The 19148-nt window shown below is 51.6% G+C and overlaps 1 long non-coding RNA gene across 1 annotated transcript in view, besides 1 other annotated feature; it reads right to left on the reverse strand.

Moving 5' to 3' along the window:
* Positions 1 to 19148, reverse strand: part of 2610035D17Rik (RIKEN cDNA 2610035D17 gene) — a 157933-nt gene that overhangs the window by 136633 nt on the left and 2152 nt on the right. The window lies entirely within an intron of this gene.
* Positions 1507 to 5646: an enhancer, noted in NCBI's record as "VISTA enhancer mm1766". NCBI's record gives its function as "enhancer in: ear[4/8]" and the evidence as "EXISTENCE:transgenic organism evidence [ECO:0001131][PMID:17130149]".

Consider the following 19148-nt stretch of genomic DNA (forward strand, 5'->3'; position numbering starts at 1 on the left):
TACAGCACTTTGCTCAAGTTCATTTCCTCTCCCCTTGCCTAGGCCAGATGTTCAATACCCTTTTGATAGATACAAACATGGTTCCTCGTCCCGGGGGTCCTCAGGTTGGGGTAGGGCTGGTGAGGAGGAAGAGGGTGGGAACAGGAGTAGATCACACCTCAGTTTTCACATACAGCAGCCTTAAAAGTCACCTGGGGGGGGGGTCAGCTTCCGCTTGCCTGATAAGCCTGGGGACAAGTGCTACCAGCATCTGCTCCCACAAAACCCCTCCTCTGGCCACTTTGGAGGGGCAGGAGCAAAGCCTGGGGGAGCCAAGTCCTTCCTGGCTGAAAACAGGGCTGGACTGTGTTCCAGTCTCCCACTTTTTTTGGTCAGGACACACCTGTTCTCCCTCAGCCTTGAGACCCAGCAGCCTGGATGGAGGAGGTCCCATCTCTAACTCTGGCAGTCAAGGTGGGAGGCATATAAAGAGACAGCGCAGGAAGTGCAGGACAAGACAAGGCTCTGAGCCCTGAGGGCAACCAACACCCCTCTCAGGTCATCCCATTAGCCCGTTTGCCGCCAAGAGTCCAACAGGCTGGATACCCTGGATGCAGTGAGGGCTAGTGCCCTCGCTCTCTGAGTTCCTCAAGCGAACAAAGTCAGACGTGAAAGGCACAGACAGCGCTATAGGAGGGGCCTCAGAAGGGTGTTCTGATGGAGCCAAAAGCAAACCAGTCACCACCCAGGTACCACTGTGCACAGCCAGACTTCTAGTCCTCTGGTTATAGACTTCAAAAGCAACTCAAGGTAGCGGGGGAGGGTGCTCACAACCACTCCAAGGGGGAACTATGGTACAGGATGGGAGTTGAGTTGCCAGATGGTCCCTAAGAGGGCCAAGGGGAAGCCGCATTGAAGAGAGATGGACATCTATAAAGGACATACTGGTTTCCCAGGCAAGAGACCTGTTTCAATTCCTGGCTGTCTCCAGGCTGGGAAGACAGCTCAGTGGATAGAGGGCTTGCCGTGTGACATGAGGGTCTGAGTTTCCTCCCTGATAAGACAGAGGCGGTGGCCAGCACTTATCCTAGAGCAGAGGATAGGGGTGTGCGTCCCTGGAGCTTCTTAGCCCACCAGACTGGCTGGTGTAAGTGTGTGTGTATGTGTGTGTGTGTGTGTGTGTGTGTGTGTGTGTGTGTGTGTGTGTGTTGTGTGTGTGTGTGGTGTGTGTTGTGTGTGTGTGTGTGTGTGTTTCTGTCTGTCTCTCTGCCATTATCTCTGGGCCTCTCTCAGAATGTCCCAGAGGCTGGTACCCAATAGCTACTCAGGAATGATGAAGCAATATGTCTCTTGCAAGAGACGGCAGAAGAAAGGGCCTAGGAAGAGCGGTGATGTGGACAGGCAAGGTGTGCATGGGGGACCAGCCTTGCAAAGCAGCACTGACTTAACCTCCCTGAGAAAAATCTCTGTCCCTGCTTGGGCGCCTCCTGCTGTGTTTGCCTCTTCCTCAATGCAGGGTCCCCCAGGCCAGCAATGAATGAGGCTCCCAAGAGACAGGGCTCCAAAACAATTAAAGGGAAACATGAGCCATTTGCTTCTGGGTTGGGGGGGTGGATACCACGAGGCCACTGTCATGCCACCCACTTTAGACTGATGTGAACCGTATGCCTCCAGGATCACTGGCAATGAAAAATGAGGGGGAGCCCAGGCACAGAAGGAAAACCACATTGCCCCGTAATGCGGAGCCCACTAGGAGGCGCTGGCAGACAGCCAGAGTCAGCAGGACCAGCTGGGACCCTGAGCTGTCCAGGTCACCCTGGGGGTCAGGGGGAAGGCAGAGAGAGACCCTCCCCACACAGGGCAAGTTCCCTCTTCCTTCTCCCAGACCAGCTACACCTTCTGGCTTTCCTCTGATGCCCCAAAGGCTCTGCTGTGTTCACACAGGTCAGAGGTCCTCACCATTTGACCGGGGGATGGAGTGTCATTGCAAGCAAACGACCTGGAGTCCTTAGGTTGAGTGGATCTGCCACTGTGAATCAAGGATAAAGATAGGCTATCCGCACAGAGCTGTTGGCAGTGCAGGCGTGACCATGAGGATGCCTGACACACAGCAGCCTTCAGCTGGGCAGGAAACACTGCTAAGCACTTGGAACAGTCTCTGTAGCCAGAGGGTTTGGGTTGGCGCCAGGTGGCACCACTTAACGCGCTGTGTGATTGACAGCAGCTTACTAGCCCTCTCTGTGCTTCTGCCACCCCATCAGTCAAACAGAGGTCACAACACTGCCTACCTCTAAACCCCTTGTGAGGAACACATGTGCACATGTGTGCACACACGTGTGTTTGAGCACACATATATGTATGTGCTGCTGTGCTGACAATAGCCGATAGCCACAGCCCAGACCCTAAAATCCTCTGCCATCTTTCGAGAACATTCTCTCTCCATAGTGGCACAGAGACTGGCCAGACCCCTAGGAAGTTCTCGTGTGGTTCCCATAGTATTGAGTCTGTCAGAACGGAAAGGCCGCTCTCAGCACCACACTGTCCTGCAGGGCATCCATGGCTACTGTCATGTGACAAAGACAAGTTCAGCAAGGACTCCAGTGATAGCCCAGAAAGGATGCATCTGCCAAGGAGTCAGGGGTCTACGTTACAGACAAAGCCACGGGGCTGGAGAGACGGTTCTGGGGCTAAAGGCACCGGCTACTCTTCCCCAGCACCTATAAAACAGCTCATAGCCATCCACAACTATAGCTCTAGGGAGTCTGATATCCTCTGCTGGCCTCTGTGGGCACTGCATACACACAGTACACATACATGCAGGCCAAAGACCCACCCACATAAAATAAAATAAAATAAAATAAAATAAAATAAAATAAAATAAAAATAAAAATAAAAATACCTGCCATGGTGATGTAGTCTGTAAAGCCAGTACTCAGAAGGCTAAGGGGGGAAACCATAAGTTTGAGATTGATCTGTGCAATATAGTGAGTTCGAGGGCAGCCTGGGCCCCTGGTGTGTACCCACAATCCCATGGGGGGGGGAGGGACTCTGAACTGATGGTGAGAAAGGAAGCCAAGTCCGTGGAGCGAGAGGATATAACTGCCCAGGCGTGTGTAGGAGTGGACTGTCAGTCTCCCAGAGAGCTCTGTGGAAGAGGTCTGCTTCTTCACTAACAGTACACACACACACACACACACACACACACACACACACACACACACAGAGTCCCTACTGACATCCTCCTCCTGGGATCCCATTGGCTGATCTCCAAGCTCCAGGGACATCTCTGTCCCGGCATCAGATCAGCCAGCCATGCTGTAGCAAACACACACACACCTGCCAGGACAGACCTTCTGTCCACTCTCCCTCCTAACTCCAGGGGGGGACGCACTCCACTGTGGCTTCCTCCTTCCCAGCACCACCCTCATAGAATTGGACTGATAAAGACCCTAAAACACAAGCACACTCCAGAAGGAAAGGTCTGAGACCAGCCACTCCTGAAACTCCCATCAAGGTGGGTGTCTTGGTCCCTCTGAGCCTCTTCTAGGGACCCAGGACCTCAGGAGAGAGGCAGCGATTGTCCCATACCACAGGCCTCGTTGCCTGCACCCCTGCCCCGACCTCCCGAGACAAAGGCTTCTTTCTCCTTGCTCCTCGGGGGTCACCACATTTTCCTCAGACCTGTGCTTGTTTTCTTTCTGCCTGGGCCCATCTTGGCTCGCCTTCCCCAGCACCAGCGTCCTCTGGAGACAAACACTGTATTGTTTCCATAGCCCTAACAAATGACTCGGTCCCTCAGCGCCCCCACCTCCTGCCACTAACTTGCTCACCCTCCCAGCCTTGCCCTGTCTGAAGTCTCCTTTATGCAAAGCATCCCTACCATGGATGAAGAACAGCAGTCTTATGACACTGTTGGGGGAGGGAGAAACACTTGTGCTGAAGTGTTTCTCCTCTCGTTCTTCTGGAAGGGCTGTCCAGGGACGGGAGGTGCCTGTGGCCCATTTAACCCAGCCCCTCCCTCTGGTTCACATACAGGTAAAACAGAATGACTTTCCGGTGAGTCTTCCAAAACACCTCTGACAGACTGGGTTACGCTTCTCATGGCCCCTCAAAAAAGTTCAAGTAGAATAGGGTCAAAGCCAAACAGCAGCTGATGCTCCTCCCCAACAAGCTGAGTCAGGGGGGCCCCAGATGTGTTTGAAGACTGTCCATACAACCTGCATGAGCTTCTACAACAAGGGCTTGCTCTCCTGGGCTCCTGGAAGGCAGGGCGCAACCGCACACAGGAACATTGAGCCAAAAATGAGACGCTCGTCACCCTGCCCAACACAGGTTGACTGTTCCAACTTGGTAGGGTTCAGGAGTCAGCAAAGAAATGCCCAGAGCCTCTATCCTGGCAGAGCGAGGGAAGGTAGTTTGAAATCAACACCCAGACACATAGACCTCCGACCTCTCATCTGGCTCTGACATTCATCAGCCACCTCCAAGGGCTGATGCAGTCACCAGGTCAGCGCCATGACACCTTCATACCCTCATTCCCTGGATAAGGCTGTACAGGACGATAGAGCGTCCATATCCTCACTGCTCTGCTGGAAGTACACCACCCTCCTCCCTGCAGAGACTGGGGACTTCAGAGCCAAGACAGATGGACCTGAAGCACAGAGGAACGCAAAAGAGACCAGAAGAGGATGAGCCCCTGCCTGCCTCCCGCATGTGATATCCCAAAACACACAGACCTGAGCAGAACGTGAGAACTCACGGCCAGTGTTCTGCCTGGGATATGAAGAGGCATGGCAAATCACTGTAGCTTAAAGTTTTCAATGCCTACTTTTAATTGGGGTTCTTAAACACTTTAACCTCCCTTCTTAGCCTACCACCCACCAGAGGGAGTGAAAAAGAAAGGATATGGGGGAAATGAGCCAGTTTAGAAATTGTTCTTTGGAGCAAAACATCCTTTCACCTATGTCTGCCTTCAAGAAAACGCTCCTTCTTGTGTTTGCCCCAGCAAAACACCGCCCGACACAGCTGACTCTCCAAAGGACCCTTAAGTTTCCACTTCAAGTCATCTACTCAGGGCAAAAGAAGTTAAGACCAAGGTACCCAGATACAACCCAATGGGTACCAAAGGACTCTCCTCCTCCTCCTCCTCCTCCTCCTCCTCCTCCTCCTCCTCCTCCTCCTCCTCCTCCTCCCCCTCCTCTTGATCAAGCTACAGGTTGACAGATGAAATAGGACTCTCTACAAAGCACTGAGTTGGAAGGCCTTGAACACCTATATGTGCAAGAGGTGGGTGTTATCAGCATGGTAAGGAAGTGACCAAGGAACTGCAGGAGAGGCAGTGACTGCCATGGGAGATGAAAATGAACGGTGTGGGTGGGAGAAGCGATCCATGCCCACCCATCCTCAGGGACTCTCCTGGAGTCCATAGTTAGCAAAAGCCTACACACGGCATTTCCTGTATTCTAGACCCAATTCTGGAAGATGTAAAGGAAGTAGGGACCCACCTTCCAAGTCCAAGCTGGGCTGCTAATGTCTCTCCAAAACCCAGCATTCATCCACTCGCAAGATCCGCACCATCCCCCAACCCTCAGGACAACAGCCTCAGCTCCTCTCTTCTGCTCTGACCAGCATCTACCCAGACCTAAACATCTACCCAAGCTTGCCACTGCGCGCAGTTCCTTGGTACAGATCTGCCCCCGTAGCTGAGGGATGAGGAATTTCTCAAGTAGCAGGCTTCCAACTACATCCTGAATACTTGAGTTTGATATCTTCTGCATGCACACGTGTGTTCAAGCAGGAAGTCCTGCGCTCACCAGCACACTGGCAGGACAGACACTAGGCTTCCTGAGAGCCATACCCCACCTCCTTCAGGACTCGCAACCCCAAAGCCCAGGAGCCCCTGCCATCTGCAGGAGGACAAGGTCCCACCAACACCCCTCCTCACCACTGCCCAGCATTGCAGGATCCACCCTGCACCAAGGTGACCTCGGTTCATACTCCAGGCAGCCTCTGGTGTCGGGGCTGCAGGTCCCACAGTGGGCGCAGTGCACTTGACTAGACAAGGATGCTTTAAGGACCTCACACCTGCAGTGTTAGCCCATCTAGTCTCACAGCTATCTTCCATGAGCTAGGACTCTGAGCTCAGCCACAAAGCCCACCTGGACAGGCCCTTTCCCTGTCACAGCTCCCTGTCTCCTCCTGGGGTAGAAAAGAAAGGGCAGAGGCGTACAGATCAGCGCTCAGGAGCCTCCTGCCTCTGCAGCACTCAGTACACACACACACACACACACACACACACACACACACAAGTGCATGCATGCATACATACATACATACATACATACATACCACACGTGCGTATGTGCACTTACACATACAGCTTCAGGGCCTACCATGCCTCTTGAGGAAAAAAAAAAAAAACAAACAGGAAGAAAGGCTCACAGACATGGGGACCCTCTCCTGGTGGGAGGGGTGAGGAGCCTTCTCTCTAGAAATGTCATCGGAGAAGGGTCCTCATGGTAAGACTATGACAGTAAGGTCCCTAAAAGCAGCCAGGCACCTCCCTCCCAGGGTCTGAGCTGGCTAAACCCTCACTACCACCATCCCCTTACAGGTGTGTGCTTAGCCTGCCAGAGACAGGGCCAACTGACACCTTGCTCTCTTGAATCTCAATGGCCAGTGCTCAGCTTGTGCTGAGGAGGCTGGGGAGAGGCAGGAAGGCCATGGATAAAGCCCAACCCAGAGTCAGCTCCTAAAAGGTGCAGGCCTGGCAATCTCCACAAATCGCTGTGATCTTCACCCATTCAGCCCCACCACACCCCAGATGTCATGAACGAACCCTGTTAGAGTGCAGCCTGTGAGGTGAGTGCCTATGCGCCTCCCCCCTTCTCCCTCTCTCTGTCTCTCTCTGTGTCTCTCTGTCTCTGTCTGTCTGTCTGTCTGTCTGTCTCTCTCGCTCGCTCTCTCTCTCTCTCTCTCTCTCTCTCACACACACACACACACACACACACACACACACACAGAGCGAGAGAGAGTCTAGAACCATCAGAGTTGGAACTGGAGCCTCAGGAAGTAACTCAAGGCAAGGGGATTTCCCTCTCAGAGTCTTGCTAAGCCTGCGTGAGATGAGCCTGTCTCATCGAGACGGTATAGGGCTCGGTAAGTTGTTCACAGGGCCCACTCCACTCCGTGGCTGTTCAACAAACATTCAGATGCCCTGCTCTCAAAAATGGCTGGTTGTAGAACTTTTTGGTGTCTATGACCTGAGAGAAATAAATTTCTGTGCCACACCACAGTCAGGTCTGCTCTAAATAGTGAGGGACACACACACGGCACTCATAGATGGTCACCCTCCCCAGTGAGCCACCAAAAGTCCTTGAGACCATGACTCTTCTAAAATACATACAGAGTTACACAGCTGGTGCCCAGTCTACTGAACTGGGAGGTTTTCCCTAGCCAAATAATAGGGGAAAAAATAAAAATATAACCACTTCACTTTGGGATTTCTCCTTGGCCAGCAAAGATAACTTGCCAAAGGGTTTTTTTTTTTTTTTTTTTTTTTTTTTTTTTTTTTAGTTTCCAGATTGGGGGAAGGAGGACTTCAGGATCAGGATCTGTTACCTGATGAAAAACTTGCAACTGACCATCCCATGCCAACACTTCCCCCAAACTGCAATGATAATAACCCACAAGGCTCTTCCCATCAAAGCCGGTGCAGACCCCCGTCTTCTGTTTGCTCAGACCCCTGCTCTCCAGCACAAAGTCTTTATTGCTCTCCCTGCAGGGGTGAAAATAAAGGGGGTTTTGTGCTCCTCCTGTCCCCCCTCCCTCTGCTGGCTGAGAGAGTTTATCTGACATTGCAGGAGTCTTTGTAAACTGAATGTCCCAGGATAAGCGGTCCCTTAAGAGTCCCTTGGCCTGGGACAGAGGGACCCTCTCCAGAGGAGAATGGGGAGCTTGTTCCAATGTGCTTTTAATAGGGGGGGCGGGGTGTCCCCAGGACAGGCCTCCAGCACGCTCACAGAAGGGTCTCTGTCCCAGGGCTACAATGGAGGGAATTCTTAAAGACAGGGATGTTGAAGGGAGGGGGGGTGAAGTTTTTCCTAAGGGGAGGGGAGGGAAGTTGGAGGGAAAAGGGGGAGGAATGGCAGTCCTTCTCATGGCCAGAACAATCCAGGCTGTAACAAGGCCTCTCTATGCCTCAGGAGCAACTGAATGAATGGCTGGGCCTTAGCAGCTCCACAGAGCAGAATTCTCCTGGCATCTGGGTCTCCTGTCAGCACAAGATCTGCGTCCCAAATCCAGGATGTGAGCTACCAGCACACCAGAGGAAAAAAAAAAAAAAGTCTTTCTTACAAGGAGGGGAACCTTGGTTACCTTGTCTTAAGCAGGCACCCTCCAAAAGCCACAAGAGTCCAAATACCCACCCAGGGAAAGGATGGACGCGGTACCCACTAAACCTTTAAATAAAAAGTGCTCCCGAGCGGTTGTTCTGTATTTTCACTCTATTGACGTGACTGTGCACAGGCCTAAGAAGTTAAGGGGTCTTCCTGGAGTGAGGTGTCCACTCGGATCAGCCCCAGCAATCCCCTGCCTTGTCCGTGGCCTGCAGGAAGCAGCTAAGGAAAGAGGAGACACCTTCAATGTCCACGCTAACCAAAGAGGCATAGATAGAGTCACCAGGTTCTGAGAAGATAAAGCGGCCCAAGGCTATGCTGTGATGTCACAGCAAAGGACGGGGCTGGGACCAGGGCTGACCAGGACTTTGTAGATAGAAACAAAACATGGAGGATAGAAGCCTGAGGATTCTGGGACCAGCCACATGGACCAGCATCCTATGTGGAAAATCAATGGGGCAGCTTTTGCAGTTGGATGCATCGGGCAGCAACAAAACCAGAGAACACATACCTATGGTTCCATGAAAGAGAGGAGCCAAGGCACATGAAACAGTCGTGGTGGTGGTGGTGGTGGTGGTGGTGGTGGTGGTGGTGGTAGTGGTACACATGGCTACAAGCCATCAAGAAGAGGAATTCTGGGTGCAAAAGAAAACTTTGCAAAAATAAAAAGCCAATCCTGGATGAGTTTATCCTGGTCCTTGGATGAAAATATAGGCCTCAAGTTCACTGTCATTGCTGAGACTCACTAACTTAATGGATAAAGAGGAGGCAGGAGATGTAGCAGAGGAAGGACCCAGGCAAGGTCCTGGGCTGGCACTAGCCATTGCAGACCCCCAACACTTATGAGCTAGAAGGTGCCACCTGGCTTCCTCCCCCCACACCTCCCTCTAGCCACTCAAGCCAACACATCCCCAGGCTGGCTATTCGTCCCACCTACCTTCCATACTGAAGTCCACACACTGCTTTTATACAAGTCACCTCACCAAAGCCCATGGAAACCACAGCCCAAATTCTACACTTCCTAGAGAAAAACCCCAGAGGGAATTGGGCCTTCTAGTTAGAAAATGAAAACTTTCTCCCCCCAATTAAATCCAGCAACATGAGAGCACAGATGTGCCCCTGTCCAAGCAGAGAGAACCACAGAGCTGACTTTTTCAAATCACAGAAGGTCTAAGGTCCGGGTGGTAGGGGCTGGGGAGACGGTTCAGATGGCTCCACTGGCTGCCCAAACCCGGTGATCAGAGTTTGATTCCAGGAACCCAGGTAGAAAGCCGGATGCTGTGGTGTTTCTCTGTAACCCCAACACTCATACAGTAAGACAGACACACAGACAGGAGAACGGGATGTGAGTTAACACAAGTGGTGTAGTGGTAGAAACGAGAAATTCTGCCTCAAAAGCAAGGTGCAAGGAGAGTTGTCCTCTGACCTTCATATGCATGCACACACACACACACACACACACACCTGCACACACTCATCTGCAGGAATACACACACACACACACACACCTATACACACAATCTACACACACACATATCTACATACTACCTGCACACTGTCCTCTGACCTTCATATGCACACACACAGGCACACATTTGCACACATCTGCACGCACACACATCTGCAGGCACACACAATCTACACACACATCTATACACATCTGCACACACACACATAGGAAAACCTAAATATTTTTTTTTAATCAGTAGAAGGAAGGATTTAAGTCCACCTACTACAGTGAACGATGCCTTCTTCAACCCCAAATCTTCCCTCAACCTCAAGGTCACGGGACTTCCATTCTCCACCCTCCCAGCCACGTCAATTAAAGAGTACAAAGGACCAGCTACATGATGGCAGGAAGTGGGTGCAGCTCAGACAAGGAAGGGCATCTCAGCAACCTGTCAGAAGGTGATGTTGCATGGCTCCCCCTAGTTCTAGGCATAGCATCCAAAGAGTGGACCCAAGCAATAGGTCTGCCCTGTAAGTTAAGCTTTGGGTTCCAGGAAAACAGCATTATCCCTCTCCCCGTGGACTGAGCCCGAGGACCCCTTGACACCAGGTCCGTCTGCTTCCTCATCAGCCCATGGAAGCACACAGCCCATCCTCACAAGCCTTCCTTACTGAGGATGCAGGGAAAACCCTCTCAGGATCGTCTTTGTAAATGCCTAACGGGACAGCAGTTTGACCAACCCAGGCTTCCGTATCAGTCAATGGGTTTCCGTATCATTCACAATGCTGAGGCATGCTTTGGGCACGGGCACTGTCTAAAGCAAACAGGGGTAGGATGGTGTTGTGGGAATGTACTAGTTGTTTTTTTGGTTTTTTGAGTTTTGGAGGTTTTTTTGTTTTGGTTTGTTTTGGTTTTGGTTTTGGTTTTTGGTTTTGGTTTTGCTTTTTGCTTTTTCGAGACAGGGTTTCTCTGTATAACTCTGGCTGTCCTGGAACTCACTTGGTAGACCAGGCTGGCCTCGAACTCAGAAATCTGCCTGCCTCTGCCTCCCGAGTGCTGGGATTAAAGGCATGCGAAGACAGACCTGTCTCCATCTGATCCAGACTCTGTCACTGCAAGCTTGACAATGCCTCCCATTTATTGGTATCTCCCCAAACCATGCCACGCCCCATGGGAGGGATAAGGGGGAGAACAAATAGAAGGAATAGAAGTGAGGGGACACCCAGAACCCCTGGAGTGCCCAATGAGAGCTCCTTATGGGTTAACCCAGTGATGAACCTTGTGGCTTGGGTATTCATTATTCTGACACTGGCCATACTGTCTCAGCTACAGAAGAGAAAGTCATCTATTTCCAATGGACTCTGAGAGGGTGAAAGAAACACTGTTCTAAGAAGACAAACTACACCCACTGACACATGATGCAAATTCATTTGATTTGTGTCTTCTAGAACTTTCCAAAAGGACACACATCTACAAGCATGCAGCTAAAGGCTTTGTCACCGACCAGCCAAGTGACTCAGATGAGTGACAAAAGCTCCTGGAGCCTCAGTTTCCTCTTCTGGTAAATGGAACAACCTGCTTTCCTCCCAGATACCTTCAATACCTAAGAATCACACCCTCTTCTCCCCCTCCCCCCTTAAGAAAACAATCCCTACTCAAGTTTCAGACAGAAATAATCTATTCATGATGGTAAGATGCCCCCCGCCAGTGGTAAATGAGGACGGCTGACAGCCCCTCCCAGGGCTGTGTAGCTTCCTTTAAGGGCTCACAGAACCCATGAGCATGAGTCACAGCTCCTCAAAGCCTACCTGTGTAGTGAGGATCAAGTGAGTCCCCCACCTCCAGCCCCACAGCCTGGAGATCAAAGCTGCCGCTCTCATGCGGAGCGCTTGGGAGATTTCCTTCCAAGTTGGCACATGAACGTGTGAACGAGAAAGAACTGTCACAATACAGCCACTTGTGCCGAGACGCCTGCACTGACTCCATGTCTGGCTTCCCTGGGCTCTCAGCTTCCCTGCCGGCTGCCAAACGCACGAGTCTGGCAAGAAGTCTGCCCAAATCCATTGCCCCAGCTCCTGGCTACTGGTTGTGAATGCCAGGAAGGGACAGAAGGCATCTCCCTCAAGGGACACACAGGGGACAATAGCGAGGGCCTGTGGATACTCTCGGTCAGGGAACTGCTTTTTTTCTTTGAAGAAACCCCAGGTAAAGGGTGCCATTCAACGCACCGGGATGCTTCTCTGTGACAACGATGTAGAGGAAAAAGAAGCCAGTCACAGGCGACACATGGCGAGGCTGGATTTAGCAACCCATGAGTCAAACTCCTGACTCCATGGTGGAGCAAAGCAACGTCTCCATGAAGAAACAAGACTCTGGGGCTGGAGGAGGTAGGAGAGGAAGGTACTATTAGGGCGTGTTCACCAGCCAGCTTTCCGTGTGCATCAGCGTGCCTCCAGGCTCACAACAAGCATACCCGAAAAGTGTGCAGGTGCTCAGTCGTGTCCCGATGCCCACGTTGGTCACATCAAGTGTGCATGGGGCATCTCTCCCTGTCTACTTCTGCTTCCATTGCAGAATCCTAGTGGGGTTGGGAAGCCAGGCTGTGAAGCATGTGACATTAAAGATCATGTGATCCATCTCCTGGCCACAGCTGCAATGGGGAACAGAGGGTGGCCCAGGGTCTGCCCTAATGAACGTTAACACTAGGAATCTGCAGTCAGGAGGCCTGAGATGCTGCCCTTCTTGCCCCCACCAGGGGTATACCTAACAAGGGAGCTGGATACAGATGTAAAGAATCAGAGGGAAGGAGACCCACAAATACCGGAAAAGCACAGCCCCCAGACTCAGTTGTTTGAAACCTAGGATCATTTTAAGCTGAGTCAAGCCAGTTTCTCTGAAACCTGCAACTAAAAGCCTGTTACCGAGGTAAACACACTCCTTTTATGAACAAAGACTTGAGCCCAGAGACCTAGCAAGATAGATCCAGTCATAGAAATGGCAGGTGTTGGCTGGGCAGGACACTGTTGAGCTATGACTCCATCTTTAAAGCTGGCAATCCTAGGAATAGTCCCCAAAGAGCCCCAAGACCATGAAGATCCGTGGAAATGAAAAGAAGTCATCTCTGGGCAAGACTAGAGACTGGCCCATTTTTCCTGCTAGAACCTAGATGATTGGCAGCTGTCTGAGTTGGGGTTTCTACTCCTGCACAAACTTCATGACCAAGAAGCAAGTTGGGGAGGAAAGGGTTTATTCAGCTTACACTTCCACATTGCTGTTTATCACCAAAGGAAGTCAGGACTGGAACTCAAGCAGGTCAGGAAGCAGGAGCTGATACAGAGGCCATGGAGGAATGGTACTTACTAGCTTGCTTCCCCTGGCTTGCTCAGCTTTTTTGCTTGCTTTCTTATAGAACCCAGGATCACCAGCCCAGGGATGGCACCACCCACAATGGGCCTCCACCCTTGATCACTAATTGAGAAAATGCCTTACAACTGGATCTCATGGAGGCATTTCCTCACCTGAAGCTCCTTTCTCTGTGATAACTCCAGCTTGTGTCAAGCTGATGCCACCTGGGAAAGCAATAATTGATTGAACCACAATATGTGATGCAGATAAAGCCCCTTGGCTGAGTCCGTCTTACAAGTTCAAATGATGCCATCAGATGGCCAGTGTGACCAGCAAGCCACACGGGCGCCTACAGGTATATCTTTCCCAAGCTGTTGCCTATAAGAAGACATGTTCCTGGGGTGACAAGGGTCTAGAGAAAGGGTTTGGAAAGAGGTGCATGGGGGGTGTTACCAGTTTCCCTCACAACAAAGAGGAGAAGGGAGGGCCAGGATACAGGAAAGGTACTTAAATAAAGATAAAAACCAACCCTGGAAAGGCCCAAACAGCCCAGTGGTCAGGGTGGGGCGAGAAACCAAGACCAGCTCAGATCTCTGGTTAACCACATCCCTGGTTTCCACTCAGAAATCTAATTAAACCGCCGAATACCTGAACGCCAAAGTGGGCTTGCCAGAAACCACAGATCCCCTGAGAATCAATTTAACACACAAACAAGTGTATCTGTCGAAAGGCCAAAGAGGAGAGGTCGGGGGCAGAGTTCACCCTGGGAAGAGGTCACTGGGAGTCATTTGCTACGGGAGGTAAACCCCAAGGTGTGGCCTGATTCCTCCACCATCCCCAAATAGCTCTAAGGACAAGCAAGCTCTTGACACCCAAGTCTAAAAGTGAAAAAATGTTAGAAACTGAAATGGCAAAAAACAGCATCCTCGGGCACAAGCCGTTTCCCTCTCACCACAAGGGGGTAAGGTACAGAGAGCTGGGAGGCTCGAATATGAGCACAGCCTGTGCCCCAGGGCTAATAACAGGTACTCAGTGAAAATGTCCGGTCCCGACTGGAGACTGGATGCAGGCACCGGATAGCTGATCACAACCCAGAGCAGGCCGAACCTTCTGGGCTCGCACAGGAAAGCACGAGAAGAAAGGAGATCGCCTGAACCCAGCCCTGATCCTGGCTCTCTCTCCACGGCTCTGCCCCCAAATCTGACACCTTGCTATAGGGCTCAGGCTCTAAACCACAGGCCACCCAGCTGTACAGGAAAGGGCTCATTAGTAAAATGTATAAAGTTTCCATTGAAGCACAAGGTTCGCTCCTACGTGAAAATTTGAGGCTGTGGGACAAGCAGGAAGAGAGGACTCACCCCAGAGTGCCCCTAAACAGTGAGACCATGCTCCGCGTAGCCCTCCAGTCCCCACACCTCCACACCAGGCGCTTTCCAAACACCTTCCTTCCCCAGCTCTGCCAGGTTGGGAGTTCAGGTCGACAGGTGAATTCTGCTGGGCCTAGGTAAACAGCCTTGGAGGCACTAATCTGTGCCCGAAGGCCTTCCTCCCTCAGGTGAGATGACAGCCTGATATCACCAGGCTGAGGGTAATGTCAGATGGGACATGGGCACCAGAGCACAGGAAAACTGCAGCCCAGATAGTAAGACTTCACGAGTACACTAGGCCACCGAGCCTTGCCATCCAGAGATGGACAACTGCAGGGCAACTCTGCTGTCCCTGGGTTCTTTGAGGGAATTTAACTCCTAATAGAGGTTGCTTCCTCTAGGCTACAAGCTCCCCAGAGCACAAGAGGGAGGGAGGGAGGGAGGGAGGGAGGGAGGGAGGGAGGGAGGGAGGGAGAGAGGGGAAGAGAAAGGGGTGTACAGTGTGGACTAGAAAGTGTGTGTGATCGATGGCTAGCAAGGCAAAAGGGTACAGCTACAGGGGAAGGCAGGGTGGATCTTGAATAAAAAAAAAAAATTAACCATGAAATCACAACATGATCCAGTCATTCCACTTTTGTTTGCAGACCCAAAGGACTAGAAGCAGGAACCTAGACGAATATTTACACACCCAGAACGGTGACAGCATTATTTACTGTGGCTGGAAGGCCTCGGCAGAAGGAGGTGACATTGGGACTCAGGAAGGAGAAGCAATGGGTACATGTTACTACAGCATGGATAAATGTGAGGGCATTGTGCTAAAGTGACTAGCAATCAGTCAAAGTCGCAGATAGGATAGTAGATGGGTTTCCAGGGCCAGGAAGATGGGAAACGGGGAGTTAGTGCGCCATCAATATGGAGTTTCTCTGAGGGCAAATGCTATCTGCGGAAGTTGGGTGACCACTGAGCAGTGCACAGACCAAGTGCCACAACTGTACACAGAGAAACAGACAAAGACTGTAATTCTTACCTTCTGCATATCTTATTATGATAAAATAATGGATTTTTTTTAATGAGTTAAGAAGTCAGATCTGCAGACACAATGACAGTCACCTAACAGTTCTGAGCGCCTTCTGAATACAGAGGAAACCCCTAAAGGCCAGCACCCCCCAACACCATTGTCTCTATAAGTAAAGCAAGGCAGAACCCCTCCTGACTTGGCTTCTTACGAGAGGCCACAGGCAGAGGAACGAAAGGAACAGCATAAGTGTCTAAGGACGCATCCTGTGGGCACTGTCTTTACAGCCTGAAGCAGGGGGAAAGCCCATAGTCGCGTGACTGGAACTACGTCTACAGTTGGCTCACAGAGCATGCTCGCTGGAACTGGAGGGCTGACTAGGTTAGTTCTCCCATCCCAGGCTCCCCAGTCCAGTGAAGGCAAAGGAAAACAGATTGATCAATTTAAATGAGGCCAGGAGCCCACTTGTTAGGCAAAAGAAATGGATGCGCAAGAGACACCAAAGATCAGCATCTTCTGAGCTCAGCAGCTCAGAAGGCCGGGTAAGCTCGCAGAGCGGAGGGGTTTGATCTATTTCTAGGGTTGCAGAACTCCAGGTGCCCCAAACACAGCCACTTCTGTCTAACCACACACTAAGGCACCTGGATTCGAGACTTCTGTGCGAAAACCTGTAGCAACAAACCAGATCAGGGAGGAGGAGGTGATGATTCACGGCGCAGGAAGGATTCTTGGATGGAAACCTGCCGCCTCAGCATTCTTGCAGGTCGCGGGATTCCTCTGGGCTTTGGGACTTTCACAGAATCCAACAGGAATGGTATTGTATGGGACCCCCCCCCCAACCTCCTACCCCCTTACAGAATCAAACAGGAACAGTATCATATGGGACCCCCTCCAGCCCCCTACCCCACCCGAGGCATCACAAGCTCAGTCTAGGAAGCTAAGCTTGAGGGATTCTGAACAGAGCACACTTAACCAGCAGCCTGACTGAAATGCCATCCTCTTGTGAACCCCGGGCTCTACCACAGCGGTAGCCGGGGCTGCTAGCTGGGTGCGGGGGAAGAAGCAAAAGCAAGAGGATGGTATGTTCAAGGCCAGCCTGGGCTACGGCAGGAAGGACCTGTCCCAACATTAAAAGGATAATTTGGCACAGAGGATGCCCACTGACTCCATGGAGACCTTTCTGTTGACATGGTCACAACCCAAGGTCACAGTGGTCTGCGTGGACGCTGTTGCAAAGTAGCCCAGTTGGGGGACACCTTCCAGGCTTCCAGGGCCGCACATATGGGAGACGGACTGCAGATCTAATGTGTTCCTACACTAAAGAGTTTCCTGTTATGTACCCGCCCACGGCACAACCGTCTCGCTACGGACAAAGGACACACAAATTTGAGAAGTCTCTGAAAAAAAAAAAAAAAAAAAAAAAAAAAAAACAATACCAACAAATGACAAGAACAAAGGAGACTGGAATACGAGAAGCGAAGCCCACAGAGGCTGCCTGGAGGAGGTGGAGCAAAGGGGTCTGCGGCCAGGAAAAAGCAGTTGTTCCCTGTCTTCTCCTGTATAATGTCCCCGTGAGCACGTGAGAAGCACAGCCCACCCTGCTGCCTCCTGAGCCCCAGACAAATCCAAACAGAACTAAGGTGGGGCAAGCAGGGGACGTGGCTAAGCAAGGTCTCCAGGCCGTTCATCCTCAAGCAAGCCACAGTCTGAAGGCATATTGAAGAGGGCTGGGGACAGTCTAAACCAGACCTGGGTAGATCCAGGAAGAGCTGTGGTTCCTTGGGTTAGTGGGGGCGGGGTTCAAGGTCAAGTCCTGAGAGAGAGGGACAAGAGCAAGGATGGAGAGCCACCCCCATGCCCATCCTGCGCCCCTGCCCCTCTCCCGTAATACTTCCTGCGATGACCTTCCAGGTTGTGGGCTGGGAACAGGAAATGCCTTGCATCAGGAGGAAGAGCAGAGACTAGAGATCTCTCCCACTACAAACTACAGGGTGACAGGGTGTAGCAGCTGAGGCAGGAGGATTGTTTCAAGGTCAAGGCCAGCCTGGACTACAGAGTGAGACCCAGACTATCCAAGACAAAACAAAACAAAACAAAAACAATCAAATAGTACAGGTGGTGGGGACATTCCGGATCCTCAAAGAAAAATCAAGTCCAACAGCCAGACCCTAGATGTATGCTCTCCTGGGACCGAAGGGACCTCCCAACTGCCGAGCCTCATACAGATGTCATCAATGCTCTGTGCAACCAGTCACTCCACACTGGAGAAGCAGAGCTATGCCGGAAGCAGGCAGCCCTACGCTGCACAAGGCGTATGGAGGAGCTGTGTGGGGCGAGGAAGTCAGAGAGGCTTCCTGGAGGAAGAGAAAATGAATTTGCTCACTGTAGGACCTTTGCTGAGGAGAGACAACACACGGGCTTCAGCAGGCCAAGAATCAACCTTCTCACACATGATCTTGTATGTGAAGGCCTTCATTCCCAAAGTCCTTCACGCTGGCTCCCCAGCCCCCAAAGGAAATCTCTTACAGAAAGACAGACTCTCTTAACCACAACTCCCTCAATCCACTCTGAGGCGAGAGCAAGGCTGTCAGTCCCTTTAGCTGCGACCAGGAAATTCGACCTCAGCGAGGTTTGCACGCCAGGGGCCTGACACACCTGCCACTCCTGGGTCGTGAGTCACCTGCGCAAGCACTGCACCACATACTACTCAACCATGGGGCAGGCTGCTCATGGGCTCCTCTCACGCACACCGGATGTTATCCATCTCCTGCCTCCAGAAACGTGTTGGGACAGATCGGTTAATAACCCAATTTTCACTCAACAACATGCCTGGTGGAAGTTCGATGAAGTCGGGGACGGAGAGATGGCTCTTTCATTTGGCGTCTGGGCCTCCCATGGGGTCCTTGGGGGTGGAGGGTGGGGTGTCCTGATCCTGTTCAGCAGCTGTCAGACAGGATGGGTCAGTGGGGATGGATGGGAGATGGAGGTGGCCTCTCAATTTCAGGCCTTCTGGGAACAAAAGCCACCCACTTCTTGTGCTCCCTCAGTCTCCATTTTTACAAGATGGCTTTGTAGCATACAGGATGAGTTCGGGCCCCACTCGGGACACCAATGGGGTAATAGGAATCGTGGGTCAGAAGCGTCAGATCCTTGTTGGTGCCCCGGGGGCCTGATCAATACACCATGGTGCAAGCCAGATGTTAACATGTGGGGAATCTGGGGAAAGGAGACGGGAGAGGCCGTATTTGCCGCTTTCCTATAAATCTAGATCCGTGCTCAATTCAAAGGTTAATGTTAAAGAAAAGGCAGTAGTTTAAATCCTGCTGCCTAGCAAACACAGACCTGCGGGGTCACTGAAGCAGTTGCTAGCATAATTCGCAGGAGAAGGTCAAGCCAATGGTCCTGGAGGTTGGAGGTGTTGAACGACTCTTTGGAAGTGGGTAGGCCTGGCAGGCTCAGTGAACTTTTCGTGGTTTTTAGCCCCATGCCTCTGTGTCCCCTCCCTAAGAGAAAGGCTGTGTGAGAGATGAGTGGTGCCCTTCGCCTCTAAACCCTCTTGGAAATGTCTTCCACTTGTAAGGCTTCTCCAACGTTCA

This window comes from Mus musculus, chromosome 11 (genome assembly GCF_000001635.26).
Source record: "Mus musculus strain C57BL/6J chromosome 11, GRCm38.p6 C57BL/6J".
Classification (NCBI taxonomy): Eukaryota; Metazoa; Chordata; class Mammalia; order Rodentia; family Muridae; genus Mus; species Mus musculus.